This window comes from Hyperolius riggenbachi, chromosome 3 (genome assembly GCF_040937935.1).
Source record: "Hyperolius riggenbachi isolate aHypRig1 chromosome 3, aHypRig1.pri, whole genome shotgun sequence".
Lineage (NCBI taxonomy): Eukaryota > Metazoa > Chordata > Amphibia > Anura > Hyperoliidae > Hyperolius > Hyperolius riggenbachi.
In genome coordinates, this window is record NC_090648.1 from 470961278 (window position 1) to 470983793 (window position 22516).

A 22516-nucleotide genomic window follows, 5' to 3' on the forward strand; every position below is an offset into this window, starting at 1 on the left:
TCCAGGAAACTAAAGCCCCTCCAATCATTACCAGATGAGTGGACTGACCTCATAAACCAGCAATACTGGCTTCTTACAATGGCGCTAACACTCTAACCTTCCCATAGTGTGAGTGCTTCATCCCAAGAGCAAAGTTACTTCTGACTGCAGCATGTGAAGTAAAGATTAACCTGAGCACAGGGAGAAGAGATGTCACCTTGTGAGTCTGGTTTTGCCTGACTCCAGCAGTGCTCACAGAACTTCAGTGTGGGTGACTGGCAGTCACGGTGCAGCACGTGAGTCGTCACCTGCCTTATAGGGTGTGTACAGACAACACAAGGGGGTGTAATCACATGCGTCTGCTGCCAGAACATAGTCATGCTGTGCCCAACTCACCTAGCCTGGTTATTTGCCATAACAAGGGCCATTGTCAGCAGAAAGCAGCCTTATGCTACAGGCATACTTGCTGTTACCAATAATGATCAGAGTCTGATCCCTAGGGAGCAGAGTGGGTTTTCCACTGAGAGTGGAGGATAGTTGAGCAGCACATAATGGAGTACCGATGCAAATGCTAGATTCAACCTAGCAGGTGCACAACACTGCAGTATTTCCAAACATTGTGGAATGGTCTTTAAATCCGACATGTCCGATCGATAGTGTGGTCCATTTTGCATTGATGACTATACAAAAGCGACCACACTACCGATCCAATCGAAATTCGATCGCACAAATTGCATGTTGTAGAGGGGGCTTTGAGTCCACCAGGAGAAAAAAAAAATTCTCATCTTATTACTCACCGGGTGCCAAGAAAGCAAGTTGGGCGCACAATGCACCTGATAAGAGTTCACTGATCGGCTATTATGCCGGCAAACAAACTAGATTTATGCTAGCCAGCTGGCTAGTACGGTCATTAGCAAATAGGCTAATCCTAGCCGACCGGCTAGCTGCATTTTGGTCATTTGGGCCCCTAGGCATACGTGGATGAGAACCAAAAAGGTTGGCACCACCACTTGTATTAAAAAAAACCTCAATTAGGTTTATTGCATAAACAAAAACAAAAACACAAACTAGAGCAGCGGCAGACCCAGGTTTCAGACTTTCGTCCTTCCTCAGGCTGCATATAGTCACAACTAGTGAAGCTCTCACAAGTAAACACAAGTGCCTACTCATGATTCAAATGAGCTTTAATTGCAGGGTTATTTACCCATAATTCCGCCGTTCACCCTGCGTTCCAACAGCTTGCATGCGTACTATTGGACGCATTGCAAGCCTCACCAAGGTGCACTTCCTCCTTCAAGTTCTACTTCACCTTCAGACTTCACTAATGCAGTCTGATCGGCTGAAGCCTCTTTCCCTCCCGTTTTCTGCTCCCACACCTCTGTTCCTCTCTGATTGGCCAGCATTTCTCATGCACTGTCTATAGTGGAGGGCAGGCAAGGCATACAATCAGGCAGAGGAGAGTAAGGGCTCTTTTCCACTATGAAATGCGATTGTGATCGAGTTTCAGTTTCCACCATGTGATTGAGCTACTATACTCAGTATAGTAAAGCTCAATCGCAGCAAAACATGGCAGGACAACGATCGTGTTTTGACCAAAATTGAATCGCATTCGGATCGCACTAATGGAAATTGCTGCTGCAGTTTCCATTAGTTTAATGTACCTTGTGATCAAAATCAAAATCACAGGGTAGCGGAAAAAGGCCCTAAGGCTGGATCCATACTATAAGCGCTTTTCAGAGTGCTTATGATTGCTTGTAGCTTTGAGTGCAAGCAAGCAAACAAAAAAAAGCTTATGCAATTTGCATTTGCAGCACGGTGGCGTAGTGGTTGGCGCTCTCGCCTTACAGCGCTGGGTCCCCGATTCAATTTCCAGCCAGGTCAACACATGCAAGGAGTTTGTATGTTCTCCCCGTGTCTGCATGGGTTTCCTCCAGGCACTCTGGGTTCCTCCCACATCCCAAAATCATACAGATAAGTTAATTGGCTTCCCCTCCCTAAATTGTCCCTAGACTACAATACATACACTACACGATACACAGTACACATATGACTATGGTAGGGACTAGATTGTGAGCTCCTCTGAGGGACAGTTAGTGACAAGACTATATATAGTCTTTACAGCGCTGCGGAAGAGGTCGGTGCTATATAAATAATAATAATAATAATAATACTACTAATAAGCGTGATTGCAGTGATTTTAATGAAAGTAAATGGGATTTTTAAAAAGCGCTCAGCAATCACAAGAACTCTGCAAAGCACTTATAGTGTGGATCCAGCCTAAGGGAGGAAATTACATCAGGATTGGCTTCAAAATAGCCACACAGCTCCTAAGAAACTGGATTTACATGAAGACTTCCTTCCAACTCAAGGGGCTTGATTTACAAAGACAAATAGCGCGCCTTATCAACGTTAACACGCCTTATGCTGGGCATGCATGGGTCGATCCGGCGGCCGATTAGCCGCCGGATCGACTCCCGCCGTGTCCCCATAGATTCCCACTGGCGCTCCTTATCAGCCAGGCGGGGAATCTATCCGGCAGGTCATCGGACCTGTGAGATATTATCAATCGAGCTATCAGCGGCTCGATTGATAAGGGGAGAAAGTGCCGTGTATGCCCAGCATTAGAGTAGCATAGCAAACTTATGCCTGCTAATTGGCAATGACGAGAGCGCCACTCGTCCTGCCTTGAGCCCCTGCATGTATGTAGCGTTCACTATGCTACTCTGATAAGGTGTGCCATTTGTCTTCGTGAATCAAGCCCAAGAAGTGCAGATGGTTCTGGGTCTTGTAGCTATGGAAACAAAAAGTGTAAGAGTATAGTGACAGGTCTGCTTCATCTACCTCTGTATGGTGGATCCATATACCACCAACTACCCCCTACCCCTCCCATAAAGAAGCTCAAGGAAATGCGCTGCATGTTGCACCCCACTTCCCCAAGAGACCATCACTGCCATTCATGACTCCATCTACAGGGATCTGCAGCAGACAATACACCAGCACTCTCACCGTCAGTGTGATCCAGAGAGTCAGTCATGTGGCGTCACATGACTCGCCACAATGTCCATACAGACTACCGCAGTCTGGCCTGCTAATGTTACTCAACATGATAGGAGATCACACAGCAAACACTGGGACTTTCCAGCCAGCACGTGCTTACGCTATAGAGGAGGGGGAGGGAACAGCACCGAGTGACTACAGAAACAGTTACCAAAATAAAACCTTTACAACTATTCCAGGAAGCGGCTAAAAAAAAATGTGTTTACTGCAAATGCCACTGAAACAGCCATAGGACATCAGCCACACCTTCACCATTGTTAAAAAGATCACACTTGTTAAGGGCTCAATTCCCACCCCCCCAACTGTTCGGCACCTGTACCAGCTTCACTTAAAGGGCAACTGTAGCAAGAGGGCTATGGAGGCTGCCATATTTCTTTTCTTTTAAGCAAACCAGTTGCCTGGCAGCCCTGCTGATCCTCTGCTTCTAATACTTTTAGCCATAGACCCTGAACAAGCATGCAGCAAATCAGGTGTTTGACATTGTCATGTCTAAGGGTGCGTTTCCACTAACGCGAAGTCGCATGTGTTCTCCGCATGCAAATTCGCATAACCAATAAACGTAAATGAGCCTGTGTCCACTTGTCAGGAGCGTTTTCTTGCGCAGGAAAAATCTGCACACCAGAGCCATCCGAATTCGGACACCGCACGCGATTCGCATACAATGTATCTAATAGGGAATTCGCATGGCGGTTTTGTATGCGAATTTGCACATGATTTTGCATGAAATCAATGAGAAAAAAAAAAAAAAAAAAAAAAAAAAGCACAGGCATTGACATATTTAAATTCACACACAGAATCATCCATGCGAAATCGTATGCGAATTCGTGGGAAAATTTACATACAACCGCATGAGACTTCGCTCCTGCATGCGAATTCGTCTGCGGGAAATCCACGGCGATGCCACACCGCACTAGTGGAACCGTACCCTGACTGAATTAGCTGCATGCTTGTTTGTTATTCAGATACTACTGCAGCCAAATAGATTAGCAAGATGCCAGGTAACTGGTATTATACAAATGTGTTGAAGCACAAAACAAAAAAGTTGATATGCATACAAACTACTAGTTCACCATCAATTGGTAAATGTCCCATCAATATTTTTTAGTTATCCCATATACATGGTACAGGGCTTGATGAAAGACACTTCCAGTTTTCTTTCCTCCACCAGGATCACCCAAATTAAAAACAGACTCACCAGATGAATCTGACCACTATTAGACTGGTCAAATATGCACACATCCAGGGAGCCTCGGTGCCTCAGGGTCCTGGTACAGACTTTTGCTACTTTAGTTAATGAAGCATGGAATCTTCAAGCTTGGCAATCTTGCTTTGCATTACCTCAAAGAACAAGCCGCATATAGCGTAATTCTGTTTAAAAACAAACTATATTTATTAAAAAATTGCACTCACATGAGTTAGACTTTAGTTCAGGCACAGAGTTTTCATATGGGCTCTCCCCAGTGGCTTGAAGATTGTGTTTTAATTTTAGTGATCATGGTGGAGGAAAGCAAGAAAATTGGAATAATTTCATCAAGCCCTGTACCATGTATATGGGATAAACTAAAAAATATTGATGGGACATTTACCAATCGATGGTGCACATGAGATATCTTAGGTGAACTAGTAGTTTGTGTATGCATATCAACTTTTAATAATTTGCGCTTCAACACATTTGTATATTCTTGAAAGGCTGCCAGGCCTGGTTATAGCGCATTACTGACAACAGTGCATAGGGGTTGTTGGGCTTTGATTCAAGAAATATAGGTAACTGGTATTGTTTAAAGGGATACTGTAAGGGGGGGGCGCGGGGGAAAAGGAGTTGAACTTACCTGGGGCTTCTAATGGTCCCCTCGCAGACATCCTGTGCCCACGCAGCCGCTCACCGATGCTCTGGCCCCACCTCTGGAATTTCAGACTTTAAAAAAAACCACTGCGCCTGCGTTGCTGTGTCCTCGCTCCCGCTGATGTCACCAGGAGCGTACTGCGCAGGCACAGACCATACTGGGCTTGTGCTATACACTCCTGGTGACATCAGCGGGATCGAGGACACGGCAATGCAGGCGCAGTGGTTTTCAGACTTTAAAGTCTGAAATACCAGAAGTGACCCGGAGGCAGGGCTGGAGCATCGATGAGTGGCTGCGCGGGCACAGGATGTCTGCGGGGGACCGTTAGAAGCCCCAGGTAAGTTCAACTCATTTTCCCCCCGACCCTCCTACAGTATTCCTTTAAGAGGAAACAATGATGGCAGACTCCACATATTGTTTTCACTACAGTTGTCCTTAAATAAGCCTGAGTGACAGAAGGTGGCCACTCATGTCTGCGCCTCACTGGGAAGTTGTCTTATCTTGTTGATGACTGCTTGTTTTTAGACAGTAAGGTCTGGGTGATAGTTCAGAGCACAGTGCCATACAGATGAGTCACTAGCCTGCAGGCTAGTGACTAATCTGTACCTTGTCTCAATCGCTATAAGGGCTCAGACGCTACAGTGTTCTCTCCAGAATTATTTTCCCAGCAGGTAGCTTGGAAAAAAAAAAAAAAAAAAAAATTGCTGGGTGGCTATATTTTGCACGAGTGGAAGCAATTTTTTTTAAAGCGCTCAGAAACACTGATGACCTGAAAGCGCTTAGTGTGTCTGATCCCTAAGGGCTGGAACCCACAGGAGCGCTTTTGGCAGCGTTTTGGCAGCACTGCGATACGCTAGCAGTTTGCCAAAACGCTGGGCTAATGTTAATGGATGGGGCAACTTCCACAGGAGCGTTTGCGTTTCTCAGAAACGCAAACGCAGGACATGCAGCATTTTGGGAGCGTTAGCGCTTCAATGTAAAGTATTGAACCGCTAGCGGAAACGCTCAGCAAAACCTAAACTGAGCGGTTTTGCTAGCGTTTTGCGGTTCAGCACACTAACAAAATGAAAAATAATTCACAGGACCAATCAGGATAAAAACGCAAAACGCTAGGCACCCACTGGGGAAAAAAAATACAATGTTGCAAAACACGACCAAAAACGCGCATGAATCCGCTTGCAAACCGCTCAGGCAAAACGCTAGCGGTTGCGTTTGCGGTTTTCAGTGGGTTCCACGCCTTAGAGTTCGGCGGGAATCTGACAATTTAATACACTGCAACACTATGCGGCTGCTGCTGATCCCTCCCTCACTCATTCTTGCAGACAGGGAAGTCAGACCTGCCTGCTGCTGTGTTGCCCATTAGACAGGAGTCAGTCAGTCAGTCAGTCAGTCAGTCATAGAGTGTCTCAGACGGGAAGAGGAAAGAATATGCAGAGGGGAGGACATGCTGTGTGAGGCAGCAGCACCTCCAGCTTAGCAGAGAACAATGCCAGACAGGTGCACGGGGTGTGGTAACCTGTTCCACCGGCTCATACGCACAGAGGGGAGCGAGCTGCGCACACAAGCAATGGACGTCACACAACTAAAAGCCAGCAGAGCTGGAAAGAGCCCTTTGGGGGGGGGGGGGGGGGGGGACCACACTAACTTATAGAGGTGTTCTTTCCATCTTGACCACTACTACATATGAAGAGCTAAAGAGCCACAACTTAAAGGACTTACGAGTCCAAATAGGGGTCTTCCGAAGATGGGCTGCTCCGTACTGCTAGAGTGCCCTCTCGCACATGCACTGCACAGAGCAGCCAGTCTTTGGGAGCCAGAGTGCTGAAATCTCCAACGGAGGAAAGCGGGGACCATGAGGAGACTGGGAAGGCTGTATAAGACCCAGAGCCTAGGCTGTATAAGACCCAGAGCCTTCCCTCCACTTAGGTGAGCATCTCTATTTTAAAAAATGCTTCAGACTTGCCTTACCTGAAGATAAAAATGGTCAGGATAGGCGTTTAATTGGCCCATTTCTAAGCTGCATGCATGCCCAAACTATTAGAATCGCAGCGACCATATTTATCCTCTGCAGATTCAGAAAGGAGATAGTGGTTTGCAAGAGTATTCGGCCCCCTTGAAGTTTTCCACATGGTCATATTACTGCCACAAACGTGAATACATTTTATTGGAATTCCATGTGAAAGACCAACACAAAGTGGTGTACACGTGAGAAGTGGAACGAAAATCCCATGTTTCCCAAATTTTTTTTTTACAAATAACTGCAAAGTGGGATGTGCATAATTATTCAGCCCCCTTTGGTCTGAGTGCAGTTAGTTGCCCATAGACATTGCCTGATGAGTGCTAATGACTGAGTGCACCTGTGTGTAATCTAAGGTCAGTACAAATACAGCTGCTCTGTGACGGCCTCAGAGGTTGTCTAAGGCCCCTTTCACATTACAAATGCGGACGGCCATGCGTGCGGAACGCAACGCATGCGAAAGCACGCCATCTGCGTCGTATGCATTGCGTGGCTGATCCCATCACTGAAAAGTGAATCGAACAGCCGCACGTTTTTTTTTTTGCAAAAAATGCGTGCAGCATGCGTTCCTGGACTGCACAGGTCCGGAACGCATGCAGTGTGAACATCAGACAGTGCACTCTATGCACTGTCTGATGTCATGCGTGCCGGCCTCCTGCACGCATTTCCAAAACTCGGCGTGCACTAAGAGAATAGTGGGAGCAACACCATGAAGTCCAAAGAACACACCAGACAGGTCAGGGATAAAGTTATTGAGAAATGTTAAGATTTCCAAAGCCTTGAACATGCCACGGAGCACTGTTCAAGCAATCATTCAGAAATGGAAGGAGTGTGGCACAACTGTAAACCTGCCAAGACAAGGCAATCCACCTAAACTCACAGGCCCGAACAAGGAGAGCGCTGATCAGAAATGCAGTCAAGAGGCCCATGGTGACTCTGGACTAGCTGCAGAGATCTAAAGCTCAGGTGGGGCAATCTGTCCATAGGGCAACTATTAGTCGTGCACTGCACAAAGTTGGCCTTTATGGAAGAGTGGCAAGAAGAAAGCCTTTGTTAACAGAAAAGCCTAAGAAGTCTCTTTGCAGTTTGCCACAAGCTATGTGGGGGACACAACAAACATGTTCAGATGAGACCAAAATGGAACTTTCTGGCCAAAATGCAAAACGCTATGTGTGGCAGAAAACTAACACTGCACATCACTCAGAACACACCAGCCCCACTGTCAAATAAGGTGGTGGCAGCATCATGCTCAGGGGGTGCATCTCTTCAGCAGGGACAGGGAAGCTGGTCAAAGTTGATGCGAAGAGGGATGGAGCCAAATACAGGGCAATCTTAGAAGTAAACATCTTTGAGTCTGTAATAAAGACTTGAGACTGGGGCAGAGGTTCACCTTCCAGCAGGAAAACGACCCTAAACATAAAGCCAGGGCAACAATGGAATGGTTTAAAACATATACATGTGTTAGAATGGCGCAGTCAAAGTCCAGATCTAAATCCAATTGAGAATCTGTGGCAAGATCTGAAAACTGCTGTTCACAAATGCTGTCTATCTAATCTGACTGAGCTGGAGCAATTTTGCAAAGAATGGGCAAGGATTTCAGTCTCTAGATGTGCAAAGCTGGTAGAGACATACGCTAAAAGACTGGCAGCTGTAATTGCAGCAAAAGGTGGTTCTACAAAGTATTGACTCAGGGGGCTGAATAATTACGCACACCCCACTTTGCAGTTATTTGTAAAAAATGTTTGGAATCATGTATGATTTTCGTTCCACTTCTCACATGTACACCACTTTGTATTGGTCTTTCACGTGGAATTCCAATATAATTGATTTATGTTTGTGGCAGTAATGTGACAAAATGTGGAAAACTTCAAGGGGGCTGAATACTTTTGCAAACCACTGTACAAAGCCAAGAGTCACAAGGCAAATAGCCCAGCTGCTGAGGCTACCACAGTCACTCAAGTGTCAAAGCATGCCAGAAATCCCTTTTCAAATGATACCTACAGTCAAAGTGCTTAACGCATACAGTTGTGGTCAAAATTATTCAACCCCCACTAAAATTGAGTGTTTTGTCCAGTTTGACATTGATCTTGATCATTTCAGTCATCTTGTTTACAATTAAATCAAAGAGGCACTTGTAAGTCAGACAAATAGAACATAACCTTTATAATGAAATAACCACAGATGTCTTTTCTGTGCTCACATGTCTTGCAGCGATCTACGGGCATCTTAGCCCATTCTTCATGGGCAAAAGCCTCTAGTTCAGTCACATTTTTAGGCTTGCACGCTGCAACTGCTTCCTTTAAGTCCCACCAAAGATTCCTAATCAGATCTGGTGACTGCGATGGCCACTCCAAAAGGGTGCAGCCTTTAACCTCTTGACGACCAGCTAACGCCGATTGGCGTGAACTGGTCGTCTGCAAGTTTCCATGGAAAGGGCCGCTCGTTCGAGTGGCCTTTCCATGTCTCTGAACAGCCGGAGAGCCGCCGATCGCGGCTCGCCGGCAAAATGTAATCACGCGGGGAAGAAATCCCCGCTGTTTACATCATACGGCGCTGCTGCGCAGCAGCGCCGTAAGGCAGATCGGCGATCCCCGGCCTCTGATTGGCCGGGGATCGCCGTCATTTGATAGGCTGAAGCCTATCCTACAATGCGCAGGACGGATATCTGTCCTGCGCAGCTCAGAGGGAAAGGGAGAGGGAGGGAGAGGAACGGAGCGCCGAAAGCGCTGCGGAGGGGGGCTTTGAAGAGGCCCTCCCCCCCCGCAAATCGCAGAGAGTCGGCAGCGATCAGACCCCCCAGCAGGACATCCCCCTAGTGGGGAAAAAAGGGGGCAAGTCTGATCGCCCTGTCTAAAACCTGATCTGTGCTGCGGGCTGGAGAGCCTACGCAGCACAGATCATTCAGAAAAGCCCTGGTCGGCAAGTGGTTAATCTGCAACCATGCTCTAGTGGACTTGGAGGTATGCTTGGGATCATTGTCCTGTTGAAAGTTCCAACGTCTCCCAAGCCTCAGGTTTGTGACGGACTGCATCACATTTTCATCCAATATCTCCTGGTACTTAAAAAGTGAATGTTTAAGAATTAAAAAAAAAAAAAAAAAAAAATATAAGTCGGATACTCACCTAAGGAGAGGGAAGGCTCGGTCCTAATGAGCCTTCCCTCTCCCGGTGCCCGGTCCCGCGCAGGATCCCCTGTAGCAGTATTCGACCAGTTCGGTCAAATACTGCCACTTCTGCAGCCGAAGGGAGCTTTCGGAAGCCTTCGGGAGCACTCGGGCTCCCAAAGACGGGCCGCTCCATACTACGCATGCGCGAGCGCCCTCTATGACGCACTCGCGCGTAGTATGGAGCGGCCTGTCTTCGGAAGCCCGAGTGCTCCCGAAGACCTCCGAAATCCCTGCGGCGGCAGACGCGAACGGGGGAGCCAGCGCAGCACCGAGGGCACCGGGAGAGGAGAGGGAAGGCTCATTAGGATCGAGCCTTCCCTCGCCTTAGGCAAGTATCTGACTTTTTTTATTTTTAAATTGGTAACCATTGGCTTTAAGAGAATTCATGGTACCTTGCACATGCTGAAGCTTCCCTGTACCTGCAGAAGCAAAACAGCCCCAAAGCACGATTGACCCTGCGCCATGCTTCACAGTAGGCAAGGTGCCCTTTTCTTCATAGGCCTTGTTCTTCCTCCTCCAAACATAGCGTTGATCCATGGGCCCAAACAGTTCTAATTTTGTTTCATCAGTCCACAGAACACTACCACAAAAGTTTTGGGTTAGTAGTCTGTGGACTGATGAAAAAAACTAGAACTGTTTGGGCCCATGGATCAACGCTATGTTTGGAGGAGGAAGAACAAGGCCTAATCAGTGGCTATTACTGCTGCTGGCACAGTTAGGGTTGCAACGGTATGAAATTTGACGGTATGATAACCGCCCCCCCCCAAAAAAAAAAAAAAGGGCCACGCTCAGCGACAATGGAGTATTTACAGTGGAGGAAATAATTATTTGACCCCTCACTGATTTTGTAAGTTTGTCCAATGACAAAGAAATGAAAAGTCTCAGAACAGTATCATTTCAATGGTAGGTTTATTTTAACAGTGGCAGATAGCACATCAAAAGGAAAATCGAAAAAATAACCTTAAATAAAAGATAGCAACTGATTTGCATTTCATTGAGTGAAATAAGTTTTTGAACCCCTACCAACCATTAAGAGTTCTGGCTCCCACAGAGTGGTTAGACACTTCTACTCAATTAGTCACCCTCATTAAGGACACCTGTCTTAACTAGTCACCTGTATAAAAGACACCTGTCCACAGAATCAATCAATCAAGCAGACTCCAAACTCTCCAACATGGGAAAGACCAAAGAGCTGTCCAAGGATGTCAGAGACAAAATTGTAGACCTGCACAAGGCTGGAATGGGCTACAAAACCATTAGCAAGAAGCTGGGAGAGAATGTGACAACTGTTGGTGCGATTGTTCGAAAATGGAAGGAGCACAAAATGACCATCAATCGACCTCGCTCTGGGGCTCCACGCAAGATCTCACCTCGTGGGGTGTCAATGGTTCTGAGAAAGGTGAAAAAGCATCCTAGAACTACACGGGAGGAGTTAGTGAATGACCTCAAATTAGCAGGGACCACAGTCACCAAGAAAACCATTGGAAACACATTACACCGCAATGGATTAAAATCCTGCAGGGCTCGCAAGGTCCCCCTGCTCAAGAAGGCACATGTGCAGGCCCGTCTGAAGTTTGCCAATGAACACCTGAATGATTCTGTGAGTGACTGGGAGAAGGTGCTGTGGTCTGATAAGACCAAAATAGAGCTCTTTGGCATTAACTCAACTCGCTGTGTTTGGAGGAAGAAAAATGCTGCCTATGACCCCCAAAACACCGTCCCCACCGTCAAGCATGGGGGAGGAAACCTTTTGCTTTGGGGGTGTTTTTCTGCTAAGGGCACAGGACAACTTAATCGCATTAACTGGAAAATGGACAGAGCCATGTATCGTGAAATCCTGAACAACAACCTCCTTCCCTCTGCCAGGAAACTGAAAATGGGTCGTGGATGGGTGTTCCAGCACGACAATGACCCAAAACATACAGCAAAGGCAACAAAGGAGTGGCTCAAGAAGAAGCACATTAAGGTCATGGAGTGGCCTAGTCAGTCTCCGGACCTTAATCCAATAGAAAACCTATGGAGGGAGCTCAAGCTCAGAGTTGCACAGAGACAGCCTCGAAACCTTAGTGATTTAGAGATGATCTGCAAAGAGGAGTGGACCAACATTCCTCCTAAAATGTGTGCAAACTTGGTCATCAATTACAAGAAACGTTTGACCTCTGTGCTTGCAAACAAGGGTTTTTCCACTAAGTATTAAGTCTTTTATTGTTAGAGGGTTCAAAAACTTATTTCACTCAATGAAATGCAAATCAGTTGCTATCTTTTATTTAAAGTTATTTTTTCGATTTTCCTTTTGATGTGCTATCTGCCACTGTTAAAATAAACCTACCATTGAAATGATACTGTTCTGAGACTTTTCATTTCTTTGTAATTGGACAAACTTACAAAATCAGTGAGGGGTCAAATAATTATTTCCTCCACTGTATTTATTTATTTATTGTATTTATAAAGCGCCAACATATTATGCAGCGCTGGACATTAATTTAGGTTACAGACAATATTTAGGGGTGACATACAGCAATATGACAATACAGGAATACAAGAAAACCAGATCACACAGCACAGTATGAGTACAAGGTAATGCTTAGTCACTGGATGGGAGCATGGAGATTAGGCAAGTTAGGTTCACTCAAATGCATAGCATGGGTGCACAGTAATAGAGGTGCATGATCAGGTAGGACACAAAAGGAGTGAGTAGCGAGGGAAGCCTCAATAGTATCCCGAGTATCTGTAAGTAAGTATCTGATTTTGTACCAGAGCTTTGGCTCAGGTAAACTTAAAATAAAAAAAAATAAAAAAAGTTAAGGTATTTTACAGCCAGAACTCGAAAACGTCGGGATCTGGCCAGCCAATACCCAAACTGGCCAGCTATTGGTGTCCCCAGTATAGGTTAGCCAGGTAGGTGCCTCCAGTACTGGTAGCAAGTATAGTTGACCCCAGGATAGGTTAACCAGGTAGGTGCCTCAAGTATAGGTAGCCAATATAGTTGCCCCAGTATATAGGTGCATTTGTCCCCAGTATGGGTGCCTCCACTGTAGCTAGCACAGGTGCCTCCAAGTATAGATTGGCTAGTATAGCTGCCTCCGTATAGATGGGCTAACATATAGTTGCCCCAGTATAGGTACAGGTGCCTTCCAGTATACCACCATACCGCGGCAACCCTAGGCACAGTGGTGGCTGCTCATCAGTGGTTGTTACTGCTACAGTGGTGGCTGATAACCTACAGGCCAGTAAAGGGGGTACGCAAGTGGCCCCTGCATACGTCACTACAGCTACAGCCTGCAGGTCACTTAGTTAACTGTAGAGAGCTTCAGGGCCACCAGAAAAGGCTTGGTGGGCCGCATTTGGCCTGGACTTTGGACATGCTTGCCTTAAAGAATCCTGGAGGGGGGGGGGGGGGGGGAGGCTTCCCAGCCCCCTTATATACCCCACTATATATATGTGTGAGACACACACACACACACACAATCCTAAAGTAGCGAGTGCGGTCATTGGAGAACTGTTGAAGCAGCAACCAATCACATTACTGGTACTCCTCGAAGTTTCCTGGTGGGTCACCAAACTTGTGCCAAGTTCCGTACAGACGAGTACAGTACTATGTAGGGAGGAGGAACGATGCGCTATGCATGATGGAGCAGCTTCAGGCAGGTGGGGAGAAAGAATAAATACACTCGGTGGTTGTTTGGGCATTGGACGTCACAGAAGAACCAGCATGCTGGATATTTAGGAGGCATCAGGGGGCTCTTAGGCTGGGAATACACAGAACGTTTTTGTACCGTGTAATCGAGCCGCTGATGGCTCGATTGCTAAATTCCGATGACCCGCCGCATCGATTCACCGCTCGATACCGCGGGCAGGACAATGGTAAGAAACGAACAGAAGATGAAGTGCACGCGGGGACGAGCCGATTACGCTGTACAAAAACGTACAGTGTATGCCCAGCATTAGACACATGCTAGAGTCTTGCCTGAGACAGTCCTCAGCCACCTCAGCTGAGTTTAATGCACCATGCGTACAGGGCTTTAGTCAAAACAAATATTTAAAATAAGCGCTAAGCAAACAATTTAATGGCACTAGTGTCACCAGTTTTGTTATGTGTAATGTCTCCCTGCACACAAGCCGAATCAGAATACAGGTAGTCCCCGGTTAACAAACGAGATAGGGACTGTAGGTTCGTTCTTAACCTTATTATGTTCTTAAGTCAGAACACTGCAGTCTGTCCCCTGCACCCCCTCTGCGCCTCCAGTGTCCCCCTCTGTCTGCTTATAGAAGTTGAAGACTTTTTTTTAAATAGATTCTCACAAAAACTACAAGTCCAATTTGATTTTTTTTTTGTTCCCACAGAATCCATGCCATTCATATTGGCGGGTCATTCGTAAGTCGGGGACTACCTGTAAATTTATTTCACCAAGCATGACAGGGCCCAGCCTGGAATTGGTTTGGCAGAGATAGATGGAGTCAGAGCAGTTAACAGAGCAAAGACATAACAGCCCAACAACAGTAAACAAAAAAAAAAAAAAAAGGGGGGGGGGGTCTAATTTAGTTATTAATTGGCCTGGTTTATTGGTTGATCCAGTCCTATTGGGAGGGTGGAGGGAGTTCAGGAGGCTGACAGCTGAGGGGAAGAAAAAGTTAGTGTCTAGAGGTCCTGGTGAAGATGGCCTGAAACCTCCAGCCCAATGGAAGTGGGCTGAAGAAGCAGTGACCTGGATGGGAGGGGGTCACTGGTGATCCTCAACACTCTAGAACCTAGGTTCTCAACGTGTGGTACACGTACCCCAGGGGGTACTTCTGATGGTTCCAGGGGGTACTCGGGCTTCATATACTTAGCCAAGAACACCACATTTAGCGTTTTACAAAATTACAATTCTTATATAAACAACTCCAAATTAGTATTTTAGCTAATTAAAAGCAATATTAAATGCTTGGAAATGGTTTAGAACCAATTATCATGCTCTATGATTAAATATATATTTGTCAAGGGGTACTTGTGATAATGTTTACTATGCTAGGGGGTACTTGGTCAGTACAGGGTATTAAAAGGGGTACATACCAATAAAGTGTTGAGAAACACTGCTCTAGAACACAGTCTGGGGTTGTACAGGAGGGCAAGTGAGGGTCTGCCAATGATTCTCTCCACTGACCTGATGACCCTCTGAAGTTTATGTCTGTCGCCGTGGTGAGGCCAGCATATCAAGCCAATATGGAAGAGCAGAGGATTGATTCAATGGTGGCGGAACAGAAACTTGTCAGAATCTCTTGGGCCATGCCGAGCTTGCCCAGTTGACCGAGGAAAAATAGTCTCTGCTGGGCTTTCCGCTGGGTTGCAGTGATGTTGAGCTTCCAGCTGAGATCACTGGAGATCGTATTGCCCAGGAGACGGGCGCAGGGTACCCTAGTCACCTCAGTGCCGTTGGCATAGAAGCAGTAAGTGTTGGAAATTTCACGGTTCCATAGCACACATTCAAATACCACCAACTATCATATTCATAGGGGTTCCTAGAAGTAGTGCAGGCAAAAGCACACCTGCACTACTACGTCATAGTGCCAAAGAGGCGGTAACCACAACGCTTGTGAGAGCAGGGACTTTAAGAACACCTGAAGTGAGCGGGATATGACAGCTGCCATGTTTATTTCCTTTTAGACAATACCAGTTGCCTGGCAGTCTAGCTGGTCTCTAATGCATCAGTAGTGCCTGAATCACACACCTGAAACAAGCATGGGGCAGATCCAGTCAAACATCTTATCTGCACACTTGTTTTGGGTCAAGGGCTGAAAGAACTGGAGGCAGAGGATCACCAGGACAGCCAGGCAATGTGCATTGTTCAAAAGGAAATAAATATGGCAGCCTCCATATCACTCTCACTTCATGTGAGATTTAAGAACTGAGGAGCATACATCAGTGAGATCTTTCATAGAAATGAGGCACACCACAAGGCCACAGGTGGGACCCAGAAACTTCTGGTTTAGCAGAATGCAGGAAAGACAGGCCTTATAGGTTTCCTAAGCAATGAGAATAACAGAACTGCATTAAACCTCCAGGGTACTGGCCACCCAATCCCCCAGGCCACACAGAATCACAAATAAATCATAATCCCTGAAACTTCTCTGTACTTCAGTCCCAGACAACCACCATACATTGCAAGACTACACAGAAGCCTACATGTCACCCCAGTGTCACACAGACAGCACAACACAGTATTACAGGCAGAGCCAGATTTTGTATAAGGGAACCTAGGCAGCTGCCTAGGGCCTGGAGAGTGTCTAGGGGCCTAGTGGGTGCTAGCCCCCATCAAAAATCATACAAAAAAAATATAAGTAACCCATCAGCTATCTTACCTAGGACCCCATCCCTGTCTGATCAGGGGCCAACAGGAGTTTCTAGATAAATGCATGAACACCACACCAGGTCTCTTCAACCACATTACATGCTAAATAACTCATGCACACACTAGAGCCCTTCCATTCCATAACTCCATAGATAATCACATGGGATCCCACTTAAAATGAATCACAGGGATACAAAGCAGCCTCCAGAAGATAAAGGACCCCAATACTGGGGCACTGGACAACAGCCCTCCATGCTGCAGTATCTGTGAAACCCCTTCACCTATGCCCCCCCACACACACACACAAAATATGAAGCATATGAGAACCCAGAGGCCCTTTCCCCTCTCAAAATCAACATCAGGAGTCCATTACAAACCCCAGGCAACAAGGCACCTTCCTGCCCTCACACTGTAAGTCTATATTGGATACATCCCACAGGACTCTCTCCCACTAGGACCCCAACAAACCCACCCTCCACTTGGTCACTGCTGCATTGGGCACCCCCACACTGAAGGACTGGGCACCCCCAAACGCCCCTCCCCCTATTGGGCCCACACTGCACCATAAGGACCCCCCAGATCCCTTCCCTAGCTATGCACCATCAGACACCCAGCAGTCCCCTCCACCACGTCTGACCACATAAGACCACCTGGCAGGGACTCACCTCGCTCAGCAGCTCGGCTCAGCGCCTCATCCCTCTCCACCACTGCGCAGGCCGCACACAGGCCGCTCTGGAGACTCCCAGGGGCTCTTTAAATACGATCTATAAATAATCCAGCCGCTCTGCCTGACGTCAACACAAATCCACGGCTGCCATTGGCAGGAGGGAGGAGACCGCCAATGACACCACGCCTTCCTGTAAGCTAGACCACTCCCTCCGGAGCTAACCACACCTTCCCCATGTGCCGGGTCCCTCCCGTTACAGGATGACCACGCCTTCCTGACTTCCTGGGCCCCTCCCGTTGAACCTAGATACGCCCCTCGAAAGCACTACCCAATCTTCAGCATACGAGAGCGCGCGGTGGGGGTGGCGGGAGCGCGCGGCTGGTGAGAATAGACATGCGCAGCGGCTTCCTACACAGTAGAGCGAAAAGCTACAGGAGAGAGGAGAACGGACCAAGAAAAGGATCTGTGTAGTTATTTTATCACTAAGAGAACCTGTCACTGCTGTCTGTGCAGTGATTTTATCAGAAAGGGGACCTGTCACCCCTGTGCAGTTATGTTATTAAGATAGTAAAGACGACCTGTTACCCCCATGCAGTTATGTTATCAAGTAAAGAGGACCTGTCACCCCTGTCCAGTGATTTTATGAAGGGAAGAGGACCTGTCACCCCTTTGCAGTGATTTTATCAGTAAGAGAACATGTCACCCCATGCAGTAATGTTATCATTAATAATAATTGCAGTAATTGTATAGCACCTTTCTCCTGTCGGACTCAAAGCACTTGCGAGGCAGCCACAAGAGCACACTCAGTAGACAGTAGCAGTGTTAAAACTTGCCCAAGGTCTCCTACTGAATAGGTTCTGGCTTACTGAACAGGCAGAGCTAAGATTTGAACCCAGGTCTCCTGTGTCAGAGGCAGAGAGGACCTGTCACTCCTGTGCAGTGATTTTATCTGTAAGAGATCCTTTCAACCCCATGCATACAGATACAGTTATGTTATCAAGTAAAGAGGAGCTGTCACCCCCCCCCCCCCCCCCCCATACAGTTATCTTATCAGTAGAGAGGACCTGCCACCCCTGTGCAGTTATGTTATCAATAAGAGGAACGGTCACTCCTGTGCAGTTATGTTATCAGTAAGAGGACTTGTCACCCCTCTGCAGTTATCAAGTGAAGAAGACCTGTCAACCCTGTACAGTTAAGTTATCAAGTAAAGAGGACCTTTCAGCCCATGCAGTTATGTTATCAGTAAAGAGGACCAGTACTCCCATACGATTATAGCAAAATACTCAAGCAGCTCAGCGTGACCCAGAACCACTAGAAAAGTATATTTAGGCCCCATTCACACTTAAAAACGCAAAACGGCGGCGATTATGCGGGAGTGATTTTTCCGTGATTAGCACAGAAAAATCACTGGACACTGCAGCGATTTTTGCGTGATCACGTTTAGCGCTTCTATAGCACTGAAACACGATCGCCGGGAAATCGCCTGAAATCAGAATCAGAATCAGAATCAGAATTGTTTATTTCGCCAAGCATGACTGGGTCATGCCCGGAATTATTCTTGGCACAATACATATAGCCCAGGGAGAGACATAGGTGGAAAGAGACATAAATAGATAGCAGCGACAGCAAAGGCATCAAGTATACATTACATTACAACATTCCAATATAACAAAATATAACAAGATATGCATCACAGTCCCCAGTGCGACCTGAGGTGTCTGGCAGTTAGTCTTATGGGCCAGTTGGTCCGGTCAGCTGATCAGCCGTCGCGTGGCCGGCCCCGCAGTCCGTTGGGGCCTGAATTGACGGTAGTATGTGGAGAGAATTTAGGAGGTTGACCGCTGAGGGGAAGAAGGAATTCCTATGTCTCGCGGTTTTTGTGTAGATGGCCCGTAGCCTCCGGCCCAGTGGCAGCCGGCTGAAGTAGCAGTGGCCTGGGTGTGAGGGATCGTTGGCAATCCTCAGCGCCCTGGATTTCAGCCTTTTGTTGTGTAATAGGGCAAGTGAGGGGAGGGGGCACCCAATGATCCTCTCCGCCGACCTGATGACCCGCTGTAGTATGTCCTTGTCGCTGGTGGTGGCGCCGGCATACCAGACCAGGATGGAAGAGCAGAGGATCGACTCGATGGTGGCGGAGTAGAAGCTGGTTAGAATCACTTGAGTCATGCCGAACTTCCTCAGCTGACGGAGGAAATAAAGTCTCTGCTGGGCTTTCCGTTGGGTGGCAGTGATGTTGGGCTTCCAGCTTAGGTCACTGGAGATGGTAGTACCCAGGAGCCGGGCAAAGGGCACCCTGGCTACCTCAGTGCCGTCAATATAAATTGGAGGTGGGGTGTGAGCAGACTTCCTGAAGTCAATAATTAGTTCAACTGTTTTTGCGGTGTTAAGCACCAGCCTGTTCTCCTTGCTCCAGTTGCAGATTCTCTCCACCTGCTGACGATACTCCTGGACATTATCCTTGGTGACAAGGCCAATGATGGTGGTGTCATCGGCAAACTTGATGACCTTGACAGAGTCTGCCTCAGATCTGCAGCTGTTCGTGTAGAGGGAGAACAGCAGTGGTGACAGGACGCAGCCCTGAGGAGCACCTGTGTTCGTGGTTGCAGCTTGGGAGTAGATATCGCCAAGTCTGACGACTTGGGACCTGTTGGTGAGAAAGTCCGTGATCCAGAGTTGTAGGCTTGGGTGGACTTCAAGTGCAGCCAGGTCCCGTTGGAGAATGCGTGGGCAGATGGTATTGAAGGCCGAGCTGAAGTCCAGGAGTAGTATCCTAGCGTACGTGTCTGGCCTGTCAAGGTGGTCGTTGATGAGTTCCAGACAGATGTTGATTGCATCGTCGGTGGACCTGTTCGCCCTGTAGGCAAACTGGTAGGGGTCTAGGTGAGGCGATGTGGAAAGCTTAAGGTGGGCTAGGACCGCCCGCTCCATGGTTTTCATGATGACGGACGTCAGGGCCACGGGCCTAAAGTTGTTAAGTTCGGAGACCCCTTGTTTCTTGGGGACAGGTATGATGGTGGACCTCTTGAAGCATGCGGGGACCTTGCCTACCTCTAGGGACTTGGTGAATATGGCAGAGAGGATGGGAGCAAGTTGCCGACAGCAGGTTTTTAGGCAGGCTGGAGATACTCCATCGGGGCCGGAGGCTTTCCTGGCATTTAGTGTTGATAGGAGGCGCATGACCTCAGCCTCACTCACCACCGAGGGAGAGGGCAGGCTGCGGATGTTTGCAGGGCACAGAGGAGGGGGAGCCGGTGCCAGGTTTCCCTCCGGTGTTTCCTGGTTCTCGAACCTGCAGTAGAATCTGCTGAGTTCTTCCGCTAGTGTCAGGCTGGGTGTTGCATGCTGGGGTTGGGGCTTGTAGTTAGTGGCGGCCTTCAGTCCCTTCCATACAGCTCGTGAGTTGTTTGAGCATAGGTTGATTCTTATTCTCTCAGCGTACTCTTTTTTGGCAGCTCTCAGCTCCCGATTAAGGTCGTTTCTTGCCCTTCTGTAGTCCTCCTGGTTCCCGGACTTGTGTGCAGCCTCCTTGCATCTCCGCAGTTGGCGTAGCTTGTTGGTGAACCACGGCTTGTTATTCGGATACACCTTGAAGGATTTTGTTGGTACACACGAGTCCTCGCAGAAACTGATGTATGAGGCAATGTTATCCGCCCATTCGTCCAGGTTTGGCGTTTCCAGGGACTTCCAGTCGGTGCATTCAAAACAGGCTTGAAGTTTCAGTTTGGCCTCGTCTGACCACACCTTGGTGGTCTTGACGATCGGTTTAGCTGATTCTAGGCACCTCCTGTAGGTAGGGATAAGATGGATGAGACAGTGATCGGAGGAGCCAAGGGCTGCCCGTGGGACTGCTTTGTATGCCTTCTTCAATGCCGTGTAGCAGTGGTCGAGGGTACTTCGGCCCCTGGTGGGACAGGCTACATGCTGATGATAGCGTGGCATCTCCTGGCGCAGGTTGGCCTTGTTAAAGTCGCCCGCTACGATGAACAGTGAGTCTGGAAGGGATATCTCCCACTGCGAGATAGACTCGCTTAGGACCAGTAGTGCAGATTTGACGTCGGCATCGGGTGGTATGTACACTCCAGCAAGGACATAAGAGGAAAACTCCCGTGGTGAGTATGGCGGCCTGCAGTTGATTAGTAGTAGCTCCAAGTCCGGAGAACACTTCCTATCGAGTATCGTGGGGGTAGGGCACCATGAGGAGCTGATGTAAAAGCAGATGCCACCCCCTCTTTTTTTCCCTGAGAGGACAGGGTCCCTGTCTGCTCGGATGATGCTGAAGCCTGGGAGAAGGAGGGCATTCTCGGGGATGTCCTCATGTAGCCATGTCTCCGTGAAGCAGAGGGCCGGAGTGTTACTGCTGAGGTCTCTCCTGTCGCAGAGGAGGCGCAGCTCGTCCATTTTGTTAGGAAGGGATTGGACATTTGCCAGGAGGACTGAGGGGATGGCTGAACGTAGGCCTTTCTTCCATAGCCTCACCCGGGCTCCAGCCCGGCATCCTCTTCGCCGCTGACCAAACCGGAGTCTCAGGGCTGGATCCAGAACTTGCTGAATGTGGTCCCAGACTAGACTAGTCAGAAGCCTGGCTTCAGGGGGTGGGGGGGCACGTGGTTCCCACCCTAGAAGCTGTTCCCTGGTATAGGTGGTACAAATGGCAGTGAGCGGCATGGGCAGGCTATGGCTGCCGGCGCGAGGGACGGAAGGGGGCCAGCGGGGGGTGGAGGAGCATGGCATTCTCGTGCCTTCAGTTCGCTTCGGCAGGGGTGCATACAGACTAGTCGCCAGTTCGCAGCAGCACCCCGAAAGTCCAGCATGGCACTCGCACAGAGGTCGTGGGGCAGGCTTGGCCTAGGGATTGGCAGGGCTGGGCCATGGACTGCCCGGTCGGAAGGGGCAGAAGAGCAGGGCCGCTGTGGATCAGCAGGAGTGGGCAGCGGGATAGGCCCAGGGACTGGCAGGATAGGCCCAGGGACTGGCAGGGTTGGAGGGCAGAGGAGCAGGACCACTGTGGGTCAGCAGGAGTGCAGGCAGGCTAGGCACAGGCAGGTTTGGCCCAGCAGGGTTGGAGGGCAGAGAAGCAGCAAAGCAGGACAGGGCAGAGAACAGCGAAGCAGGGCAGCTGTGGGTCTGCAGGCAAGCAGACAGGCTCACAGACAGGCAGGGTAGGAGGCATCAAAGGGAGAGGTCTTACCCCTGTTGAGTGCAGTCTGAAGATCTGGTGCCATGTGGGTTCGACTGCTTCTTTGTCCTGCTGCAGCTGCTCCGGGGTTCCAAGAGTTGGCAGGCTTGCAGAAGTAGCAGCCTTGAGGTTGGCTGCAGCGTGCTGCAGGCCACGTGGAGGGGCCTAGCCGTCCAGAGTGGTCTCGGGCAGCGGCCCGCAGTGGCGGAGTATGGCTGCCCGCTGTGGATTTTTTCCCATGGCTGCCAGCTGTGGATGCTTCAGATGCTTCCGATGTGGCC

At 48.5% G+C, this 22516-nt stretch overlaps 1 protein-coding gene across 2 annotated transcripts in view; it reads right to left on the bottom strand.

Moving 5' to 3' along the window:
* Nucleotides 1-17200, bottom strand: part of KRAS (KRAS proto-oncogene, GTPase) — a 35907-nt gene extending 18707 nt beyond the window's left edge. Inside the window, exon 1 of one of the 2 annotated variants that reach the window (XM_068277998.1) lies at nucleotides 17058-17195. The gene's annotated coding sequence lies outside the window, so the exon portion shown is untranslated. Of the gene's footprint in view, nucleotides 1-17057 lie in introns of both variants that reach the window. The other variant, XM_068277997.1, reaches the window with a different exon arrangement.
* Between the last annotated feature and the right edge of the window lie 5316 nt (nucleotides 17201-22516).